Source organism: Lissotriton vulgaris, chromosome 3_2, assembly GCF_964263255.1.
Source record: "Lissotriton vulgaris chromosome 3_2, aLisVul1.2, whole genome shotgun sequence".
Taxonomy (NCBI): Eukaryota; Metazoa; Chordata; class Amphibia; order Caudata; family Salamandridae; genus Lissotriton; species Lissotriton vulgaris.
The window spans coordinates 110,697,790-110,720,699 of NC_141690.1; positions in this window are offsets into that span (position 1 = coordinate 110,697,790).

The following is a 22,910-nucleotide window of genomic DNA, read 5'->3' on the forward strand; positions in this document are numbered from 1 at the left end:
TGAGAGACATGAAGAAGAATGATTGACATATAATTTGAATGGATGGATGCCTGGATCATGGTACTATCTGACTCTTAGATAGCATATGTGTATCTAGAGAGAGTAGACGGTCACTGGATGAACTAAGTGTTACTTTGAAGAGCATGTAACACCGCACCCGCACGTCCGTCCCAGTGTAGGAAAGGCAAGGAAAAGAAGTTGTGTATTTTGTCCGAATACTACAATGAATAGTAGCAGTAGTTTGTATTGCAAGCACAGCATATATCCGGCTATTACGATGGCCACTCACTACCTCTGGTAATAAGTTTAGTAGAACTCGGTCATTTATGTGTGGATGTATCACTGTTCACTCAATAAAAAGCAAAGCACCTAAAGTCATCCCATATGTAAGCAAATACATACCATGTGCAGTGATAGATAATCAGATTATTTATCTTCTTCATTCTCCTTTTCTAGTATTCATTGGCACTGTAGGGGGAAAGTAAAATTAATTAAGCAGTAGCCCTTGTAACAGAGTATTCTCAGTGCCACCCGTAATAGAAAAGTAAGAGCATCACCACCTGCATGTACTGGACTGGTACAGTAACGCAAGTCTGTCTCACTCATCATGGCGGGCGTCTGTTTTTCTCGGGGGCAAGTTGACTGCGCTGGCATTATGCCACCTTGCAGAAGTTAACGTACCAATTTTGGTAAACAAGAGAGAAGAAGAAGAATAAGACTGATGTACTGTCATAGTTGACTCTAATGGAGTGAGTCCAAAGTGCTCGTAGAATTGATTCGTTAAACTCCCACTAATGTTAGAGCAAGGATGAAGAAGTGGGAGGTTAGATAGATACTGGCCACAATAGTTATGTACTGCGCTTCAAGTTGCTAGTTCTACTGTGACACAACTTTCTGCTGAATCATTTTGTGTTAATCTTAAAGAGCATTGGCTACAGACTATGTCTTTCTTTCTTCATATAGATGCTCCTTCCAAACCAACACGGAAGGAGCTGGCTAAAAGGGCCCGGCAACGGAGGCTGGAGGCGAATGTCGCCGAATATCGGCGGCTGGTGGCCCAGGAGGAGGGGGACACGCAGTCGACCACAACATCGACAGGGACAGCTGCATCCTCCTCCGTGCTCCCTGGGTCAGCCAGTCAGCGAAGCAGGTCTCCAGCGGTATGGAGCTTGGGTACCACAGCCACCCGCCACCGCCGAGCAGCAAACAAATCAGCTGCCCCCCACAGCAGTACCAAAAAAAGGTTGCACCGCCTTTCACTTAGGGTGTCCTACCTCGAGCAGGAGCTGTTGAACACCAAAACCCTGCTCGAGACCCTCTGCAAGGAGCATGCCGACCTGGCCCAAAAAGTGAACAGCAGCCAGCAGTAGGGGGAGACTGCACCTTGCCCCTTTTTTAAAGACTTCTGGGGTTGGGAATTGGGAGTTGGGTTTTTGGACTTTTCACGGACATTCGTTGGGGTTAGGGATGGGGGTGGGTTGGGTCTAGCGGGAGATTATTTATGTTAGGGATATAAATATACTTTAAACTTTATCTTAGCATACGTGTTTTTTACTGCTTTTTATGCTGGTGGGTGGGGGTTTAACAGTAAGTTTGTTTTCCTGAAACGTAAGTGGCATCTTGATTCAAGTTGTGTAAGTAATTACTAATTGCCCAAATGTTTTCAAAACTAAGTGCCTCTCACAGAGTAAGTGAATTCAATAGTCCTAGGACTTTACTAGTACTACCGTCAGTCTCTCATCTCTAATACTCCATTATACTACCTCCCCCAAACGCTTATCTTACCTGTAATTTGTGTTTGGAAATAGGGCTAGGCACAAGGCTGGCTGCACGGGAAATGGCGATTACGGTTGGCAATCTTGGGAGGATGAAATATCATCATTGCGGTGGTACTAGTGGTGTTACACAGTGGCAGTTGCAGCATATGAAAAAAAAGAAAATGAAACCTTGTTTGTCCTTACCGTAGCATTAGAACGGTACGATAGAGAATATAGCAGGTGACAGTACACTAGAACAGTGCCACAATGTAGCCTAATAAATGGTAAAGTATTGAAAGTATAACTAGTACTTCCATTGAATTTCTTTGACATTGGCTACTACTACAAGAAATAGTACTGAAGGTGAAGGACACAGCAGGGTAATAATTTGCCACGTCTAGGAGGAGGATGTTCTTGATGACCAATCAAGTTGATGGCGCACATGAAAATCTGCTTTCATTTGCCAATAGTGACTCTTGTCAAGCTGAGCAAGAATATATCCTCGGATTCCTTCACCAGCCTGTTGCTATGACCTTATCCTCCCCAGCAAGAGGGTTAGGGTTTGGAAAATGGATGGGAATGGGGGTTTTTGGGAAAGTTTTTGTTGAGAGAAGAAAAAAAAAGCACAGCATGGACAAACAATAATTGAAGATAAACAAATCTTTGGGAACAAAGCTATCCATAAATCTTTTAAGTGACATAAAGAAAGTGCATGCACTACTGCATGCATGGTTACTGAAAAGTAAGTAGTACTTTCGACAACCGTGAATGAAAGAATGCGACAGTACAGGGCTGCAGTAATAATTATGCGTTTTCACTTGCCTACCTCTGCACTCAGAGAAACACTTTGTACATTAAATTAGGTTTGAAAAATAGCAGAAGTAAAACCTATACAATGGCTGTAGGGATGAATTTAGAAGCAGAGATCAAAGAAATGCAGAGTCACACTCATAGAAGTTCACAGCAATAACATTACTTAAAAGATAATTAGAAAAGAACGGATACTGTATCTGTATGTTGTTGTAGTTGTCCTGTTGAATTTGGTAAGTTGAATTTGGTAAGTTACATGCATCCAACCATTCCTCTTATTAGCGGGACTCCTCCATTCCATCTGACGCTCCGTCCATCAATGTTGGTGACCAGAAGACACCCTGTCCACTGCCTGCCTGGCGGATGCTGAATTGCGGTTCGCTAATGTGAAGCCTGACTTCATCCTTTTTTTCCCATTGCACAGGCTGAAACCAGGCCTGTAATTATTTATGGGCAAACAGGAAGTGATATTAGAACACCACTGACAAATAAATATAAGGTATGTTATGTACGCTGTGTAGTGCAAAAAGTCACACTTGAATTTCATAATAGACAGTACAATATTTTTGAAAGTGCGTACTCTGTCTGAGTCTCCTTTTGAAGGATAAATAAGTATGGGTGAATTAATTTAGCGGATATTCCCCCTCAAGCTAGGTGTACTGTAAACTGTGTTTTAGAACAAAATTAGACCTTCCCAGCAGTGCTCCCAGACCCTTACTAAACCCAGTCGCAAAAATGTAGAAGACCCCCAATGAGATCTCCAAAAACGAGGCCTAGTAGAAAATGGTGACAAAACGTACTTTGAAAGTAAAGTAGGCCCAAATCCCCCCTTAACCACCATGGATTGTATTCAAACCACCTGCAAGCAAGCAAAAGTATCCATACCCAGCATTGCTACAAGACTCGCAAACCCCCCCACAAACAACAGGAACCCCCACAAACAGCCCCCTAAAAACAGTAGAGTGAGCGAAATCTCAGAAAATGCAAAAACTTTTTCCCCAGGGGTTGTCTCCAAAACACTTTCTTTCGGGTATTAGACCTTCCCAGCAATGGCCCCAGAACTGTCAACCCGGGCGAAAACAAGTTTAACACCCCCAACAAGCCAAAAGGCAAAACCCGGGAAAAGCCACACTTAGAAAACTTTGGTCCAAAACACTTGATTCCGATATTAGACCTTCTGAGTTATGCCCCCAGACCCCTGCAGCCACCCGCAAAAATGCAGAACACCCCCAAACAGGCAAAAAGCAAAAATGGGCCTACCTTCAATTCAGTCCAAATACGCTGTGCAGCTAGGCCCTAACTCCCCTTTTCCACCATGGATTTCCTGAAAAACAAATGCAATCAACATTAGACTGTGCCAGCAGTGCTCCCAGACCCCAAAACCCACCCACAAAAACCTGGAAGCCCCCCAAACAGCACCCCAAAGACAGGCAAGTGAGCAAAAACGCAAAAACGTTTTCACCATGGATTTGGTCCAAAACACTTGATTCCGATATTAGACCTTCTGAGCTATGCCCCCAGACCCCTGCAGCCACCCGCAAAAAAGCAGAACACCCCCAAACAGGCAAAAAGCAAAAATGGGCCTACCTTCAATTCAGTCCAAACGCTGTGCAGCTAGGCCCCAACTCCCCTTTTCCACCATGGAGTTCCTGAAAAACAAATGCAATCAACATTAGAGCAGTGCTCCCAGACCGCAAAACCCACCCACAAAAACCTGGAAGCCCCCCAAACAGCACCCCAACGACAGGCAAGTGATCAAAAGCGCAAAAACTTTTTCTGCTCCGAATTTCTCCAAACCACTTTTATCCGGTATTGGACCTTCACAGCAATGCCCCCGACCCGTCAACTCACCCGCAAAGAAGTAGAACACCCCCACAAGTGCAGAGACTTTCTTCATTGGGCGTAATCCAGCCAACTGCTTTGAGGGAAATAGGAGTCTGGAAGAGGAGGATAGAGGAGCATGTTCTTGTGAACCTGAGGAATGCAGACTGCGGCACCTTCAAATCAATAAGCAAATAAGTGAAGACAGTTCTGCTGATGGGCTTGTTTTTGTGATTAGGTGATTAAAGTTTTTTTTATATACATTTTGCAAAACAAAGAAAGACAGACACACAGGAATAAAAGTGAATAAGGACGAAAAAGAAAGTTAGTGATTCATTGACTCATTTTCAGGGCTCGGTGTCAGGCAAGAAGAGGCCGTCCTCAAACTCTGCGAATTCAGACAGGAGTAGGTCAGTTAACAGAGAAGAACTTCCCTCATCTAAGTTGGTGTCCTCCTCGTCTTCTTCCTGTGTGCATTCTCGTATTTTGTAATCTGGTGGTATGAGGTGCTGATTCATCTTGATCATTGTTAACCTTTCCACATTTTTGGGCGAGAAGCGGGTCCTTTTAGAAGTTACAATGCCACCAGCAGCACTGAAAACACGTTCAGAAGACACGCTTGTGAGTGGGCAAGACAAGTAATTTATAGCCAGGTTGGTGATCTCTGGCCACACATCTCTTTTCCCATGCCAATACGCCAATGGGTCATTATAAACATAGACCTCTGTTGAGTTATTCAGATAGTCCTGCACCATCGACTCAAGGTTCTCCAGGGTTCCTCCACTTTGCTTACTTTTTTCTGGGACCTTTTGAGAAGCAAACCCAAGCTGAGTTAGCCAATCCTCTTTTTCACACAATGTTAATGTTGTGTCTGGTGCAGATGATACGGTTGCTGGTGTAGTTAACGGCTGAGCGGGAAAATCACTCACTTCTGCCACAGCCACAGATGCAGAAGTGGATTTTTTTGACTCCGGATGGCCTGCTGATGCTGATGTACTGCCTTTTCCTTCAATTTCCTGCCGTTCTCTTTCAAACCGACTGGCTGACACAGCTAGCCAATGTTCGTACTTTGTAACATCTGCGTCATCAAAAGGAAAGAATACTCTGCCTGCCACTGCCTTTTTGAACCGTGGATCCAGAATAGTAGCAGAAATCTAATGCTGTTTTGTGTGGATCTTTTGAAGACGTTCATCGCAAAGTAGGCGCTGTAATAACTTCTCCGCCAACTCAAATGCTTCTTGCTTTCCATCTTTTTGAAACATAGAAGGCACCACCTTCAGTTGGTGCTCTAGCATGCGCAACAATGGGATAGCTTTTCCCAAATTACAGTCCTCCCTTCTGACTGCACGAGTGAAGACCTCAAAAGGACGAAGCATGTCTGTCAGGCTTTTAACTAGCTGCCATTGCTCCACCTGTATCCTCAGGTCAATAATAGGTGTACCCAGTGTAAAGAAATACTGATCGACTACCGCATACTGCTCATACAGACGCTCAAGCATGTAGAAGGTTGAGTTCCAATGTGCTACCACCTCCTGGATGAGTGCTTTCACTGGCACTTTACGTTCATGTTGCAGGCACCTCAGCTGCTTCCGGGCCTTAAAAGAATGGTTGAAATGTGTGCACATTCTTCGGCAGGTGGTCAGTAACTCGCACACTGGACTTTCTTCACTCAAGAATTTGTTAACAACCAGGTTTATACAGTGCGCCAAACACGGCACTCTGAAATAGTTACCCTTATCCATGGCCTTAACTACATTGGCGCCATTATCCGTGGAAACATAACTAATCATGCGTTTTCTTGGGGACAGCCATTAAAAGACCTTTGTGTTAAACTCATGCAAAATGTTTTCTCCTGTATGATTTTTCTCCATGGCAAACATGGCTAGTGTTGCATGTTTCCGAGCATCTTTATAAACTTTGTCCGTGTCAACACCTGCGGTTACCTTTGCTTTAACCCCTGAAAAAGAGTCCCAGTGCGCAGTGATGCACATGTAATCAACGGCTTGGCAACTGGTCCACATGTCTGTTGTCAGATGTATAGTGTGAACAGCACTCTTCTGCAAAGCTGCCTCAATCACCTCCAGCACATCTTCATGTAGTGTTGGAACCGCAACTCTGGCAAAATAGAACCGGCTAGGAAACTTCCATTTAGGTCAGAGCGTTGATGCTAATTCAAGAAAACCCACCCCTTCCACAAAAGAAAAAGGAAGAAGGTCCAGCGCTAGCATTTTAGCCAGCTTAGTGTTATACAGACGCGCCATTGGGTGGTTGTGTTCAAATGGCGCATCTGAAAACAACATGCTTCTAACGGTGGGATGGACCATTTTATGGGATGACGATGACTTCTTCGACCCAGTTACGCTCAGTGATGATGAACTTTTTTGCATTGGTGTCTCACTCTCTCCCACACTCTTAGTGTGGCTCATATATCTTGCAGGGGATGTGCTGCTGACTGGGTATAACTGAAAAAATGTTTGACACTTCTTCCTCCTCGTCATCATCAGATGAAACATCAACGGATACAATTTGTTGACTTGCAATTCGGGCTGCCTTGATCTTCCTTAGGTGCACATGCCATTTGACAGTGTGCTGTCTCTCAAGATGACCTCTCTGGCCTTCGGTACCATAGTTGGTACCAAGCTTACCACGACTAACTCGAACCTTACAAATGGTACAAATGGCTATGTTTTCCCTTGTTGGGCTAACATTAAAGAAGTCCCAAACTGCGGACTATAAATGTCTGTGGAGGGCGGAGGAGGCGATACTGGGAATGCTAATGCCAGATGAAGTGGAGGATGTGTGTTGCCTAAATTTACTACGTTGTACACTTAAGGCACCACTAATTGAGGGAATGGAGGTCGAGGTGGATGGAGGTCCCTTCTGCCGAGAAAATATGGAAGCTGTTGGTGGTGGTGTACTAGTGCATTGGTGGTGGTCCCATTGACACGTCGCCAACATCACGCTCAGCAGCATTTCGGGATAGGGTAAAAATGTCTGTTTGCTACATGCCCGCTGAGGCTGGAGTGGCGTTTATGGTGACTGCGTCATCGTCGTGAGAGTCAGCAGCAGGAGTAGGAGTATACACCACTTCTTGTTCAGCGTCATCATCACACTCCATAACTATGAGACTTTCGGGGACCTTCCTTTTACACTTAGCTACCTTTGTCAGATCATGGTGTGCCTCACTCTCAGACGGCGCTAGTGGTACCCAATTTTCATCCATATCATCAGAAGGAAGGGGGCTTGAAGAAGATGTAGACACCATCCTTGTTCTTTTCCTTGCTGGGGATCTGGAAGACCATGAATCATCAGGAGGAGTGGCTTCCTCAAATAATACCTCAGCTTGAATGTCGATTTCCGGATGTGCCCCTACTTCGGAAGGAACAACTATTGTGGGCACTTGTGCCGCTCCATGCACCTCTGCTTGCGCCTCTCCTTGTGCCGCCTCTCCTTCCACATATACTTGGGCTTGTACTTGCACATGTGGTTGTTGTTGCGGCTGTGGTTGTTGAACACTCGTCAGATGAGTTGCAACAACCTGTGTTGATTGAGGGATGCTGCTACTTTCTTGCGATGAGCCAACATCACTGGTCGATGGTGATTGAACAACTATACTGGCTGCGTCTGCAGCACTCAAGGGCTTGGACCTAAGTTGGCGTGGTGGTGGTGTCACTGAGCCCAATGGAGCGGAGGTGCTGCCCCCAGCTTGGTCCCCAGCAGACCCCGCTGCTGCTGCAGGCGTACTTTTTTCCCCCCAAAAATGCAGCGGTCGACACACCAGTCTCCTTGGTAAGTGGCACCACTTGCTTCTTCTGCTCCTTACTGGCAACTTTCTTGCTAGAGGAGCTACGGGCAACTTTTTTTGGGGCCATCTTCTTCAGATGTCAGAATAGCAGGCCGCAGTTGCACAAGTTGCAGAGTTGTCTGTGGCCACACGTGACGTTGTGCTGCACACCGCAGCAGGACTTGTTCCTGGCACTGATGAGGAACAATGAGGCTGATGATTCGTCTTTCTGCACCTAAAAGCAAACAAAGCCAGAGGAACATCAGTTAAATAAATGTTGCCTATGTAGCGCTTCAATTAATAGTTTGCAAGTAAGCATTTTTATTATACCCACCCCCAAAATGGAAAGACCAATAAAATGCACCCCTGGGCATAATGGATGAAAGCATGGCAGACTAGGTGCAGGCCTATGGCACAACAAAGCATACTGCCTGGCTTCAAAATGGCCCCTAGACCCCCACCACATGGCCAGGCCCTGCCTGTACCAGTCCTCAAAATGGCCCCCACCCACATGGCCATGCCCCATCAACACCCCAAAAAATCGAAAAACACACAAAAATCACCCCAATCCAATGCCATCCATGCCCTCCTTGATGTTTACATTAAAGAGACCCCACAGAAAGACTCAGCCCATGCACCACTGAGTACCCCTGGGCAAAAGGCCCCAACAACAGCCAAAACATCGAAAAACACACAAAAATCACCCCAATCCAATGCCATCCATGCCCTCCATGATGTTTACATTAAAGAGACCCCGCAGAAAGACTCAGTCCATGCACCACTGAGTACCCCTGGGCAAAAGGCCCCAACAACAGCCAAAAAATCGAAAAAACACAAAAATCACCACAATCCAATGCCATCCATGCCCTCCATGATGTTTACATTAAAGAGACCCCACAGAAAGACTCAGTCCATGCACCACTGAGTACCCCTGGGCAAAAGGCCCCAACAACAGCCAAAGAATCGAAAAACACACAAAAATTACCACAATCCAATGCCATCCATGCCCTCAATAATGCTTACATTAAAGAGACCCCATAGAAAGACTCAGTTCATGCACCACTGAGTACCCCTGGGCAAAAGGCCCCAACAACAGCCAAAGAAATCGAAAAACACACAAAAATCACCCCAATCCAATGCCAACCATGCTCCACATGATGTTTACATTGAAGAGACCCCACAGAATGGCTCAGTCCATGCACCACTGAGTAACCCTGGGCAAACGGCCCCAACAACAGCCAAAAAATCAAAAAACACACAAAAGTCACCCCAATCCAATGCCATCCATGCCCTCCATGATGTTTACATTAAAGAGACCCCACAGAAAGAAAGTCCATGCACCACTGAGTACCCCTGGGCAGCCTCCCTATACGTGGCATCTAATAAAATGTCCGGTTGGAGTCACCACGTAGGCGTCGGCGGATGGGGGCGTTCCCAGGCAAAGTCTAGGGTGTGTGGGTTGTGGTCAGAGTGAGTGCGCCCCAAATATTCGGTGTCAGTAACATTGGGGAGTAAGTCACTCGTGAGCATGAACCTGTCTAGCCTGACGTGTAGGGCATGGGCACCCGAGTAGTACGAATAAATTCTCACATTAGGGTTCCGGGTACGCCATACATCATGCAGGTCCTATTGTCTTGCCCAGTCTGCAAGTGCCTTCTGTGCTCCACTCGCTGGCGCGTTGGCTAAGGGGGGAACGAGCGTTCCAGCTCAACATCCAGCACACAGTTAAAATCGCCGCCAATTGAAAGCGGGAGATCCGGCCATGGCGCCATCTCAGACGACAGTCGTGAAAAAAAACGTCCTTGCTCCGTGTTAGGTGCATAAATGGAAGTCATAGTCACCTGCTGCCAATCTAACTTGCCCTGTAAAAGCACGTATCTGCCCTCAATATCGATTTTGATGTGAGTGAGTGCAAAGGGGACCCCAGGGCGAATCCAGATCAAAGCTCCTCGCGCAAATGCCGAGAATCCCGTGGCATAAAGTTGTCCCCTCCACCTGCGGCGCAATGTGCCCACCTCTGAGTCTGTCAAATGGGTCTTCTGCAACAATGCTACTTGTATTTGGTGTCGCTTAAGATATGAATAAACTTGGTAATGGCGTGAAGGTGTATGCATAACACGCACCTTCCAAGTACAGATTTTAACCGTAGTGATTGTGTTTCCATTTCACTATATCCCCCCTCGGCCACCCCCTCCCAGCACACAGTTTAGGTACATAAGAGCACAGATATCCACAATGGTCATTGCAGATCATTTGCCTTTGGCCAACGTCCCATGAACACACATTTAGGAAATAGGGAAAAAAAACACCAGTATCGCAAACAAGGGAAACATCAACATAATACCAAAAGGTCGACAGCGGAACATGTTGTCGTCCAAACGCTCTAATGAGCTTTAAAATCCGTAAGTTCAAGTGAGGTCACTGAGTTTGTGATTCTTTACTTTACAGAGTATACATGCTGGGAAGACAAAAGCGCCATCCCCCACCACAGCAGGCATTGATACCTAGTTCAGTTCCGGCAAGGGTTCTTCAAAGTCAGTTGAAGGTGTCCCGGCAAGTCCAGGGACCCGTTGCTCGAAGGCAACATAGCTCAGAACGCAGCAAGGCACTCACCTCTGGAGGTGTCGTCCACCCCTTTGGCATAGTCTTACGACTCACCAACAGCGTTCACCCCTGTGGCATCGTAGGAGTGCAGAGTTCAGTGCATGTGTCCAAGACAAGCAAGGATGGGCACCCGCAGAGTACTAGGACCAGTTAGTTAGATCCATCTCTGTGTCTGGCTGCCTTGGAAACACTCCCGCCGCGGCTCCCTCAGCGACTGAGCGGTGGAATAAGTGTCTCAGGGCATAGTTAGTGGACCATATCTGCTGTTTGTGGTGTGACATCTGGAAGGTCCAGCGATACTTGGGAGTCCGGTATGCCGTAAAGGTATTCATCGTCGCTCGCAAGGGCCTCAGGACTGGCCTCCAAAATAGGGTCCGCTGTCTGCGAACCGTTGATCTCCGCTGCGGAGGGCCTCTTGTTGTTCGCTCTGCATGCACTCAGGCGTGGGACGTACCTCAGGTTCCGTGTGTGTCGAATGTGCCGGCGAGGGTCTTCTTCGGGATCCACGATCGCGTCGTATCTTCTGCGGCATCTCTCTAGGTTCCGCGTCGACGCCGGAGTCAAGCCAAGCCTCAACTGCTTCCGGAGTATTGAAAAAGTGCGTCTTCTCTTGCGCCACCACTCGCAGGTGGGCAGGGAAGAGGAGGGAATACTTCAGAGCCAAGCGTCGAAGTCGTTGTTTTACCGCTAAAAAGGAGTGGCACTGGCACTGTACCTGCACTGTGTAATCAAGAAATAACATGATTTTGGTGTTCTCAACTCTGATGTCAGATAATTTCCGAGTCTCCAGCAATATGGCATCGCGGTCTCTGTAGTTCATGCCGCGAATGAGCATGGGCCTCGGATTGGAGCCTGTAGGGGGAGGGCGCGTCGGTACACGGTGGTCTCGCTCCACCACAAATTGTTGTGAGAGGGTACCCTCCGGTAGTAAGTTCTTGAGCCAATGTTCCATGTGTTCCACCGGCTCTCTCCCCTCCCATCGTTCCGGCAGATCCACTATGCGGACGTTGTTTCTCCGTGCCCGCCCTTCCACGTCCTCCGTCCGATCCTCCAGGAATTCCACTCTGTTAAGGAGGTCTTGGACATGTTTGTCCATCTGCGTAACTTTAGGTGTCATGTCTTTCATGGTATGTTCATGGGCCGCTGTCCAATCCAAAAACCTTTTGTGCTCAACACGAAGGTGCGTCAGGTCAATCGCCACTTTATCAATTTTAGTCTCTAGTGATGTGCGGGTCTGTTGCATTGACTCCTCCAGTCTCTCCATTGCTGCTAACATCGTGTCTAGTTTGGAGGCAGTCTGGTCCGGTTCAGTCTGTTTTGCCATTTTCCCTTTCCCCAGTGTGCCGCTTGCACCAGCTCTCGTTTTGGGCGCTCCAGACATGAGAATCGCACTAGTATCTCAATGACAGTGTGCTGGGGAGGGATTCTTCACAGTAGTAGGCAAAGACTACGTATCTCCGGGTTAACCCAAGGTAAACTTGGGGGAACGCAGTTTATCTACCTCTCAGGGTCACGCAAGAATCTCCCAGTAGGAAGAGTGGCTCCGCAGAGGGGGGGTGTCAAAGCTGCGCAGCCTATGTCGTCTCCAACCTCCTCCAATGATTGTCAGCGGATCCAGGTGGGCTTCCAGCTTAACTGATCGAGCGCCAAAGTTGGTCACAGCAGCAGGGGCTCTCTACGGCCGGTACACTTATGAGCGCGGCCCCTCCCCTCGTGCTGCAAGCCAGAATAGGTGTCAGGTCATGGATTATGGTGCCCTCCTTTCCCCCAGCCAGCCACATTCAGTGTTCTAGGTTGGCAAAGGGCTGCAGTTGTGTCCCCCTCTCGCTGTGCTAATAGCTGGGTTGGGCAGTGGTTGCACACGTGTCCCGAGGCACACAGTCCATGTGTAGATCCCAACAGCAATGGCCGCAGCAAAGTGGCCACAGGAGGGAGCCTGTAGCTTCCTAAGTTCCGGGGAATGGGGGTCCCCCTCTGAGTGCCCAGATCGTGTGATCCCAAGTAGTGTGGGTCAGTGACAGGCCCCGTTAACTCCGGCCCAGGGTGTCGTCGAGGGCTGCGTGGTAGGCCAGGGAGGGTGGTCAGGGTGTAGCAGGTCACATCAGGGAGGGTCTGCCTCAGCGGTCAGTAGGGGTCCGGGCTAGCCACCAGAGCGCTCCAATCCCTGTGACGGTTGTAGTCCACCGTCGGATCTACTCGCTCCAACCCAAGTCCGGCGCTCCTCATTGTGGCTGGAGGGGTGAGGTTCCGTGACGATTTGAACCCGTGTTTTCAGCATTGTCGCAAATACATAATTTTGGTATCAGCGAACCGCAAATGGTCCATTTAGCATGTCCTGGTGTTTTCGCTATGCTACGAGTAAGAGTACTCCTGTTGCAAACACATTTCTAATCTACCCATGGCATCCATTTTAGATTATGGCAGCCATTTTGTGTTTCTTGCCCTCACATAGACAATGGACACGCAATGACCTTTGATTACTTCATTTCGATTAAGGACACGTAGGCTTTAGCCGGAGATTCACCTCTCTAGTGACACGTGCACCTTAGAACAGAACACGCTATGGCTGCATGACTCGACAGAAGCTGCCTCCTCGGCCCGAGGCCAGTCCTGCTATACTGGTTCTCGTGTTCGTTGGCCTGATCATGATTAGGCGGCCGAAGCTGGTAGCCTTGCCCATTTACGACCCACAAACATCTCTTATCCTGCTTTTCTATCTTCTGCACCTGGCTCTGCTCCTTTCCTTCTGGGCCTTTATTAGGGGGAGGTAACGAAATTTACGATGAGGCGGTCCGGGTCTTGAATGAAAAGTTGACATGAGATTATGATGGAAAAGTGGGAACCCCTCGTTCGTAATGTTTTGACATCAGATATTGTCGACGATTCCTGTGCAACGCCAAATATTTATTGTTTAGGACACAAAGGTTTGGGAATGTGTTACATGTAAAGAATTTGCCTCAAGCTCAATTTTTTGTATATAAGGAGCAACCCTTTTTGTACAAATCGAACAGGCTCCTAGATACTGCCCGTGTGTAGTTTCTGTGGCTTCTGTGTCCCTGCAGTAATAAACCTTTGGTCTTTGACGCCACCATTGAGAAGCCCGTGTTTCTGTTTATTTGTGCACCGAGACAGGTAGAACTCCGGGGTCTTCGGGTGTTATCCCTGACACCTATGGACGGAACCAAAAAAGTCCAGAACTCCAATTGGCGCCCAATGTGGGGCGACGTCATTCGGTACCGGTCCAAAAGCCTGAAGAGTTCGAGAAGCTTCGTGTGAAGATTCCTGAGGGAGGCGCCCCACTTCATCGATCCCGGCATATCGCAAAAGTGGCCCGACGTTCTCTTCCACGAGGGTTCCCGTTCAGGACGGCTGCAGTGGTCCGTTGCCTTGACCGTCGCCCTGTCTTGGACCCGAGGTGCAGTCCTTAGTACGGCGAGACGTGACGGGTTTCTCCTTGGTGACGTCTTCAGTGCCTCAGTTAAGTATTAAGTGGTTGCTAGTTGGTTACTTCGTAAGGGTTGTTCCTGTTTGGATAAGATCCTTTTAGTTTTTGGTTTGGTTTGGTTTCGTAAGATTATCACTGGTTATTCTAGTTACGATAATCTATTGGTTTAGTTTTGGGTATCGATACATTTGTTCGCTTTGGTAGGCCTAAGTTCTTGGTTCGAGTGCACATTTCTGTTCGTGTTTTTGTTTGTTCTGTGTTCCGGGTTATAAAATGGTAAGTCGGAAAAATTGTATGTTGTCGTGTTTTGGTTGCAACAGTGATTCCCGGTTGGAAGACTCATGTCTGGTTCCTCCGATCGGAACTCCTATATATGATCTATATTGTAAGTTTGGTGTGGGTCCTATATTGTATAATGAGGTATGGGTCCGATATACTGAAAAAGACGGTGTCCTTAGTTGGCCACTGCATGGTAGTTTTGAACCACAAGTCATTGATAATTTAGAAACGAAATTGTTCAAGAAGAAAGCCAGGCCGGCAATGTTTGATTCTCTTCGTTATTGGCGAAAAGAATCTAAACAGAGAGAAATTAAAAGGTTGAAGAAAGAACAGAAAGAGTAAGAATTGACTTTAGAGCAGTCTGTCAAACAGCTGCAAGTCAACGAATCCGAGAAAGCAATGGAGGTGGCTAATAGAGAGCGTAATCTAGCGATAGACAAGTGCTATCCTGCCTTACCATCGAGTACAGCTAAGATAGTAGAGGACCCCGAAAATGATCCTCTGTTGTCTTACTTGTTACGGTCACCCCCACCGTATGCACAGGGTGCTACGGCTCCACCTTTACCGAATGTTCAAATACCGGTTGCTGGACAACCTGGTATTCCTGCTCCTGCTCCCCAGAATCAAGCTCCTGTACCCCCTGTTGTCAATGTTAATGTTCCTTCGGCACCCCCTCTTCCAGGGTTGCCGGTTTCTTTGCCTATACCTGTATCACTTACACCTGCTAGTTCACAGGCTACTCTGCCTGCTACTCCAACTGTTCCTGCTCTATCTGTTCCAACTGCTACTGTGTTTTCTGCTTCTGCCAGTATTATGACTCCACTTTCTGTTTGTCGAAGAATCACTGATTCTGTCTCGAATATTCTATCTCCCTTCTATAAAACTCTGATTAAGACTCCTACTTCTGACTCTGTACAGAGACGCAGTCAGCTTCCCAGTACTGAAGAACGGGGAATATTAGATTCCACAGCTCTTAGATGGATATCGAAGAGTAGGAGATATAGTACTAGAGATGTATTAGATACATTTATGCAGTGGAAAGAACCAACACAACGATATGTGTTCGACGAAATGTGCACCCTTTTACGTGAGGAATTAGAAGAAGATGACTCTGAATCGAATTTAGAAGAATTAATTAATGTTCAGAAAGAGTTTGCTGCTGGTATGATAGTTGGTCAGGATATAAAAGAAGCGATCGAACTAATTTTAAGTTATAGGAATGATCCATCACTTCGTTCACCAAGGGAGTTAGAGAAGAGTAGTACTAAGCAGAATCGCCAATATCCAATGAGGGAGGTTCCTCCAATTTGGCGCGAAGCTGTGCAAGCTAATGCAAATCTTGGTATAGCAGCCGCTCCAGCGCAATTCCAAAGAGTGTGGATACACATTCCGTGGAAGCGAGCCGAAGTGTTAGCAGTGAAACAGGCCTTGCCAGATCCGCGTAAAAATCCAGCCGGATATTATAAGGAGTTAGCACAGACAGTTGAAGCTTGTGTGATGAATTTAGCAGACATTGACATGTTATTTGGGAATGTGGTTCCGCAACCAATTTGGGCTAAAATTCGTAAAGAAAATCATCCAGTTGCTCTGGGTGGTGATTGGGCAGCTATAATTGCAGCGGATGGTCAGCAAATAGGTGGTTCCAAACCCGATCCTCTAATTGCTAACCTACCAGGTAGAATAATTGACTTAATGAAGACTCTGATGCCAGCATTGCGCGTTAACTGGGACAAGTTGTCCGCATGCAGGCAAAAGAAAGACGAAAGTGTCTCCGACTTTTTCACAAGGTTCGAAGAGACTTTCGTAGATCACAGTGGTCAGGATATGAGCACAGAAGGAGGACAGAGACTATTCGTTGATAAATTTGTACACAATTTGTTGCCAGAACTTAGTAATAAATTAAAAGATTCCGAGAGTGCGTGGACTGTCTCTACGACTGCGCAAATTCTTGCGACTGCCCAGTACTATGAGAATAGGGATAAAGAGGAGAAGGAAAAGTCAGAGAAAAAGACAAAAGATTTAAAAACTAAAGTTCTTTTGCAGCAAGCATATCCGCCTCGCACAAATCAGACTAATACACAGCAAGGGCCATATCAAAGGACAGATTATGGTTCTCAAAGACCGCAATACCAGTGGAATCAATGTGCGTATTGTAAGAAAGAAGGTCATTATAAGAATGAGTGTCCAGTCTTAGCACAGAACAACGCTGCAGCAGCTCAGAGAGGTCGTGGTGGTTTTGTACAAAATTCTAGGGGTCGAGGACGAGGTGCTATGCCTCCACAGACAAATGATCGCCCTTCTAATCATTTTGATCAGCGAAATGGACAGTCTGCTCAACAGAATAGATCTCAGCAATATCATGTTGAAGACTATTGTGAAAATGATGAGGGATTTCAGCAAAGTGAGTACTAGGACAGCCATGGACAAAGAGAGGGAGTAGTATCAGTTCCAGTGGATCAGAGTGGGCCTTATGTCGCAGTAGCAACATCAGGTGTAGTCGAACCGTTTCTGTTGGATACTGGTGCAGCAAAAAGTTCTATCATACATGAGAAACTCCCTGGCGCACCTTTGTCTGGCTTAACAAATGTTTCTGTAGGTTTTTCAGGCGCCCCTGTTTACAACCCTGTATCCGGTCCTTTGTCTATTTCTGTTGGACCCCGTCAATTGAAAGCACCTTTGATTTTGACGACCGGTTGTAATGAAAATCTGCTTGGTTTAGACTTGTTAAAACGCCTATATGCGACATTGTACTGTTCTCCGGAAGGAGTACAGCTTACGTTGGGTAGAAGAATAACCTCTCCAATGTACTTGTCGATGGATGCGCTCCCACCAGAGCTGCGTTCTCTCCCTGATACTCTTTGGGCGACTGGTCCTAACGATGTAGGTCTTTTAGAAATTCCACCATATGTAGTCACTTTGAAAGCAAATGTAAAATTTCCACGAATCCCACAATACAAAATCTCTAGTGAAGGTGAACGTGCACTTTTATTGATTGTGCAAGATTTGATTAAGAAAGACGTGGTTGAAGAAACTAGAGGAAATGTCTGTAACAGTCCTGTATTACCAATTCTGAAGCGTACTGATCCTTCAAAGCCTCCAGTATATAGGTTTGTTATCGATCTCAGAGAGGTTAATAAAATTGTGATTCCACAGTTCCCTGTGGTTCCAGACATCACTGCATTGTTAACGTTGATTCCTGCAACAGCCACATGGTTTTCAGTCATCGACTTGAAGAATGCCTTTTTCAGCATTCCGATAACCGAGGAAAGCAGAGATATTTTCGGTTTCTCTCTAGGAGGTCGAAGCTTCAGATTTAAACGTGCTCCACAAGGCTATTGTGAGAGCCCATCCATTTACAGTCAGGCATTAAAAAGTCAGTTAGATTCCTTTGTACTTCCTCCTGGTTCTGCTTTAGTGCAGTATGTAGATGATCTCCTAGTGGCTGCCGATGACAAGGAAACTTGCAAAGCAGCTACAATTTCTTTATTGCATCATTTGTCCAATTTGAATCACAAGGTGTCACCTTCGAAAATGCAATATTGTTGCCAAAAAGTAACCTACCTAGGTCATCTCTTGTCAAAGGAGGGAAGGAAGTTGACCCCAGAGAGAATAAAAGCAATTACACAGATGAATGTTCCTCGCACACAGAGAGAAGTACGTGCCTTTTTAGGTATTACCTCTTACTGTAGGCAGTGGATCCCAAATTTTTCTCTTTTAGCAAAACCATTGGTAGCTTTGACTGGTAAAAATGTTCCGAGTCCGGTGCCATGGTCCGCTGAATGTCAGGAGAGGTTTTCTGAGTTACGAAATGCACTATGTTCAGCTCCTGTATTGGGTACACCCGATTACAGCAAGCCATTCACGCTCTATGTCCACGAGAGAGAAGGTTGCGCGTTGAGTGTTCAGACACAGAGATTTGGTGATAAACAACGCCCTTGTGCGTATTTTTCATCAACACTAGATCCGGTAGCTAGAGTGTTGCCTAGTTGTTTAAGAGCTACAGCAGCAGCTGCGGCCTCCATTCGACAATCTGCTGGCTTGGTGATGAATAACATGCTAGTGGTCATGGTTCCTCATGCTGTGGACACACTCATGAATCGAACTAAGACGCAACACCTTACCAGTGCTAGATTATCCGGCTACGAGCTGACACTGCTAGCAAGTCATATACAGATCAAAAGATGTAATGTATTGAATCCAGCAACATTGTTGCCGACTAATTAGGAGTCGAGTGATTCTGAACCCCATGATTGTTGTTTCAGAACAGAGGAGGAGACAAAAGGACGAATTGATTTAAAAGACACTCCGTTGTCAAATCCAGATTGCACGTTGTATGTTGATGGGTCTTGCTTTAAATTGGAGAATGGTGATGTGACTGCTGCCTATGCAGTAACGACTTTGAGTACGATTGTGGAGACTGCAAGAGTGAGTCAGAATTCTGCCCAAGCTGCAGAATTAATCGCTCTAACGAGAGCGTGTGTTTTAGCAAAGGGAAAGAGAGTGAATGTGTTCACAGATAGTCAGTACGCGTTCGGTGTGGCCCATAGTTTTGGCCGTTTGTGGAAAGAGAGAGGTTTCATTACGTCCCATGGGACTAAGATTCAACATGGTCAACTAGTTAACGACTTGTTGGAATCTCTAACCTTGCCGACTGAAGTTGCGATTGTGAAATGCAGCGCTCATAAAGCAATCACGGATGATGTTGGTCGTGGGAATGCTGTTGCGGATGAGACCGCTAAACAGACAGCTAGGAATATGATGAGTAGGATGTATGTTGCAACGTCTGCAAGATGGATTTCGGAGTCTGGAATGTGTGAAGACACAGTGGAAAGTGTGAAAGAAATTCAGAAGGAGGCGACTGAGGAGGAAAAGCTTGCATGGAAAGAGAGTACGGGTAAATTGGACTCGAGTGGGTGTTGGATTGATTTGTCGGAACAACAGCGTTGGATGTTACCTGATGCGTATGTGCTTGCAGTGGTTACAATGGCGCATGGAGCAGCGCACATTAGTTCTAAAGGGATCTGTAAGATGTTGGCCCCAGTTTGGAAGAATGATGGGATTAGTAAGTGTGCAGAGAGAGTGGTGAAAAATTGCATGGTATGCCTGATGCATAATCCTGGCAAGGGAATCCCTACACCTGCTGGTCACTTCGCTCCCCCTTCTTGCCCCTTTGAAGTGATCCAGTTAGACTTCATTCACATGGATCGTTGCAACAACTTAAAATACGTCCTAGTGGTAGTTTGTGCTTTCTCCAGATGGATCGAAGCATATCCACTGAAGGACAACACTGCCTTGTCTACTGCCAAAATTCTTCTCAAAGAATACTTCCCTAGGTATGGAATGCCACGGATTGCATGGTCAGATAACGGAAGTGAGTTCGTAGGGAAAGTTATGCAGAGTGTATGTGCTGGTTTAGGGATCAAGCAGAAATTTCACAGTGCGAACCACCCCCAGTCTGCTGGTTTAGTTGAGGGTTACAATGGCACCCTCAAATTAAAACTTGCTAAAATACAGGCATCCACGGGTTTGTCCTGGCCTAATGCACTACCCTTGGCTTTGTTATCCACGAGAGCAACTGTACATTCTAGAGTAGGGCTTAGTCCTTATGAAATAGTCTTTGGTCGTCCGGCTAATGTTTGGGGAGTGCCAAGGCCAAAAGAATTCTGTTCTCTGGAATATCCAATGTTGATTGATTACCTTTACGACTTGACTGCTAAATTGAGTCTTATTCACCAACAGGTTTTCGATGCATTGCCAAAGCCACCGGAAAGTCCAGGTCATCAGCTGAAACCAGGGGACCACGTTGTTGTAAGGAATTTTGCAAGAACGAAAAATCTTCAACCCAGATTCTTCGGCCCCTTCCAGGTCCTGCTAGCGACAAGAACTGCTATTCGTGTGGCCGGTCGGAAGAACTGGATTCACACGACGCACGTCAAACGTGTGCCCCTGCCACTTCCTTACGATAACTGGGTGAAGAAGGGGATTGGTGCCTCTGAGTTTGAACAGATACCCGGGTTCATCCCTTTCAGCGATGCCGAACTAATAACTGACACGTCGAACTCTGGCTCTCCTCCTGAAATTACTCCTTTGAATTCTGAACATTTATCCTCTACATCAGAAGAAACTTTGCCATCTGCGAACTTAAACAGTGCAACACCTGCTGAAAATACGCTGTTTCCAGATCAAACAACTCCTGCAAAACTGAGATATAATTTACGGTCTCGTAATATGGACAAATAAAGCAGGAAACTGCCTATTTTTACACATTTGAAATTTTGACACTTTGCCTCCAGCCAGGAAGTTTGCTATTAATTTTGTTGTTTTAAAATTGCCTTGCCGTCTGGGTAGCCGTAGGGTCGTGGCTGTGTGCCTAGTTGAATCTGCGGGGGTCAGACACAAGGTTGATCTTTCTGTTAGTTCTGGGAACTCCCAGGGCTGATAGAGGCATTTTCATCTACGTACACATCATCAGTGGTCGCGAGCGGATTGTAGAAGATGGAGCTTCCTGAGCTGCAGCGAGAGAATATAATTTATGTTCGCAGAAATAGACTTTACAGAATTCTTCATAACAAATGTTTTCTGATCCAATGTGCTATTACATTTTTAATTGTTTTGATAACGTTGGTGGGTGGAATCGTTTTTGGTGGGAATTTAATTTTTATGCCGGTAACTACAGTACCTCCCCTTGATCCTGCTACGTCTACTGTTTCTTCTATGCACTCTTTTCACTCATTTCCTGAACACGAACAAGCTCGACGCTCAGAGTTTATCAATAACACATTTGTACAACTCTTACACCAACACCAACTGGTAGTCAACACTACAGACTGCTGGGTGTGTGGCTTGATACCCCACACTATGGATAAAGGCATTCCCTATCTCGTTTTGCCTTTTAGCTACAATGGATCATTTCAGGCCTTTCAGACCATTTTTGCCTATGCCCTTGAGACCTATCCTCCGCGTCCACCACGTTCCACTAAATACAACCCTGCCAACAAAGCTTTAGTCCAGGGAATTATTGACATGATAAAAGACGTCAATAATACTCCATCTTACCCTAGAGATGAATTACGGGTATATTTGAGTTGGAATTCTACAGAGTATCGCCTTAGTTTGGGAGAAAGCAAGCGTAAAAGCTCCACTCCAGTCTGGGTCGTGCCTCACCGAGGTCAGGTCTGTTTGCAAGGAAATGGGAGAAATCCGAGAGCTCAGCTAGGGAGGAGTGAGTGCGTTGAGACTTACGTGTTTCCGTCTAACTCTTCCCCTGCCTTTCTGACTGCTAGGGGTACCTATTTCATTTGTCAAGACAGAGCGTATACATGGTTGCCTGCTGACTTTTCAGGTTCATGTTATATTGCTCGACTGTTGCCTCCAACGTACACTGCTTCTTCAGACTATCACAAGACCAGAGTAGCAAGAGGTGTCTTCAGTAAGGAAGATACAGCTGGTCAGGAAGCTGGAGACTTCTTCAAAGGTTTCCTTCCGTTCTGGGGGCCTATGGCCAATAGTAGAAATATACGTCAGCTAACACGGGTAGTTGAATCTACTGTTACCGAAACTGCTGGTGCCCTTAGCAACTTGACAGCTGAGCTTCAGGCGGATCGACTCATGACGTTGCAGAATCGTATGGTTCTAGACGTAATACTTGCAGATCGAGGTGGGGTATGCAGAATGATCCAATCGAGCTGCTGTGTCTTTATTCCCAATAACGCTCCAACAGTCTATGAGGCGATCTCTAAGCTACACAAGATTTCCGACTCTATACACGTAGACAAGGGAAACTGGTCCTTCATGGAGTGGTTTTGGACTCTGATATCAGCGTGGGGATGGAAGGTTCTGATGGTCATTGGTGTCATCTTAGTATTCCTATTCTCATGCTGCCTGATTATCCAGTGTGGTCCAGCTTTGTGTAGTCTCTGTGCTGCAACCTGTTTCAGAAAACCACCTGCGTTTGGAGAAAAGGCACGAGAGAGGATGATGATACAACAGCATGTCACTGACCTGATGAGCATAGAATTAGACTCTGACATAGACTGAGTAATTGCCTCTGTAAGGGCAAAAGGAGGGTCTGAGGTTCCGTGACGATTTGAACCCGTGTTTTCAGCATTGTCGCAAATACATAATTTTGGTATCAGCGAACCGCAAATGGTCCATTTAGCATGTCCTGGTGTTTTCGCTATGCTACGAGTAAGAGTACTCCTGTTGCAAACACATTTCTAATCTACCCATGGCATCCATTTTAGATTATGGCAGCCATTTTGTGTTTCTTGCCCTCACATAGACAATGGACACTCAATGACCTTTGATTACTTCATTTCGATTAAGGACACGTAGGCTTTAGCCGGAGATTCACCTCTCTAGTGACACGTGCACCTTAGAACAGAACACGCCATGGCTGCATGACTCGACA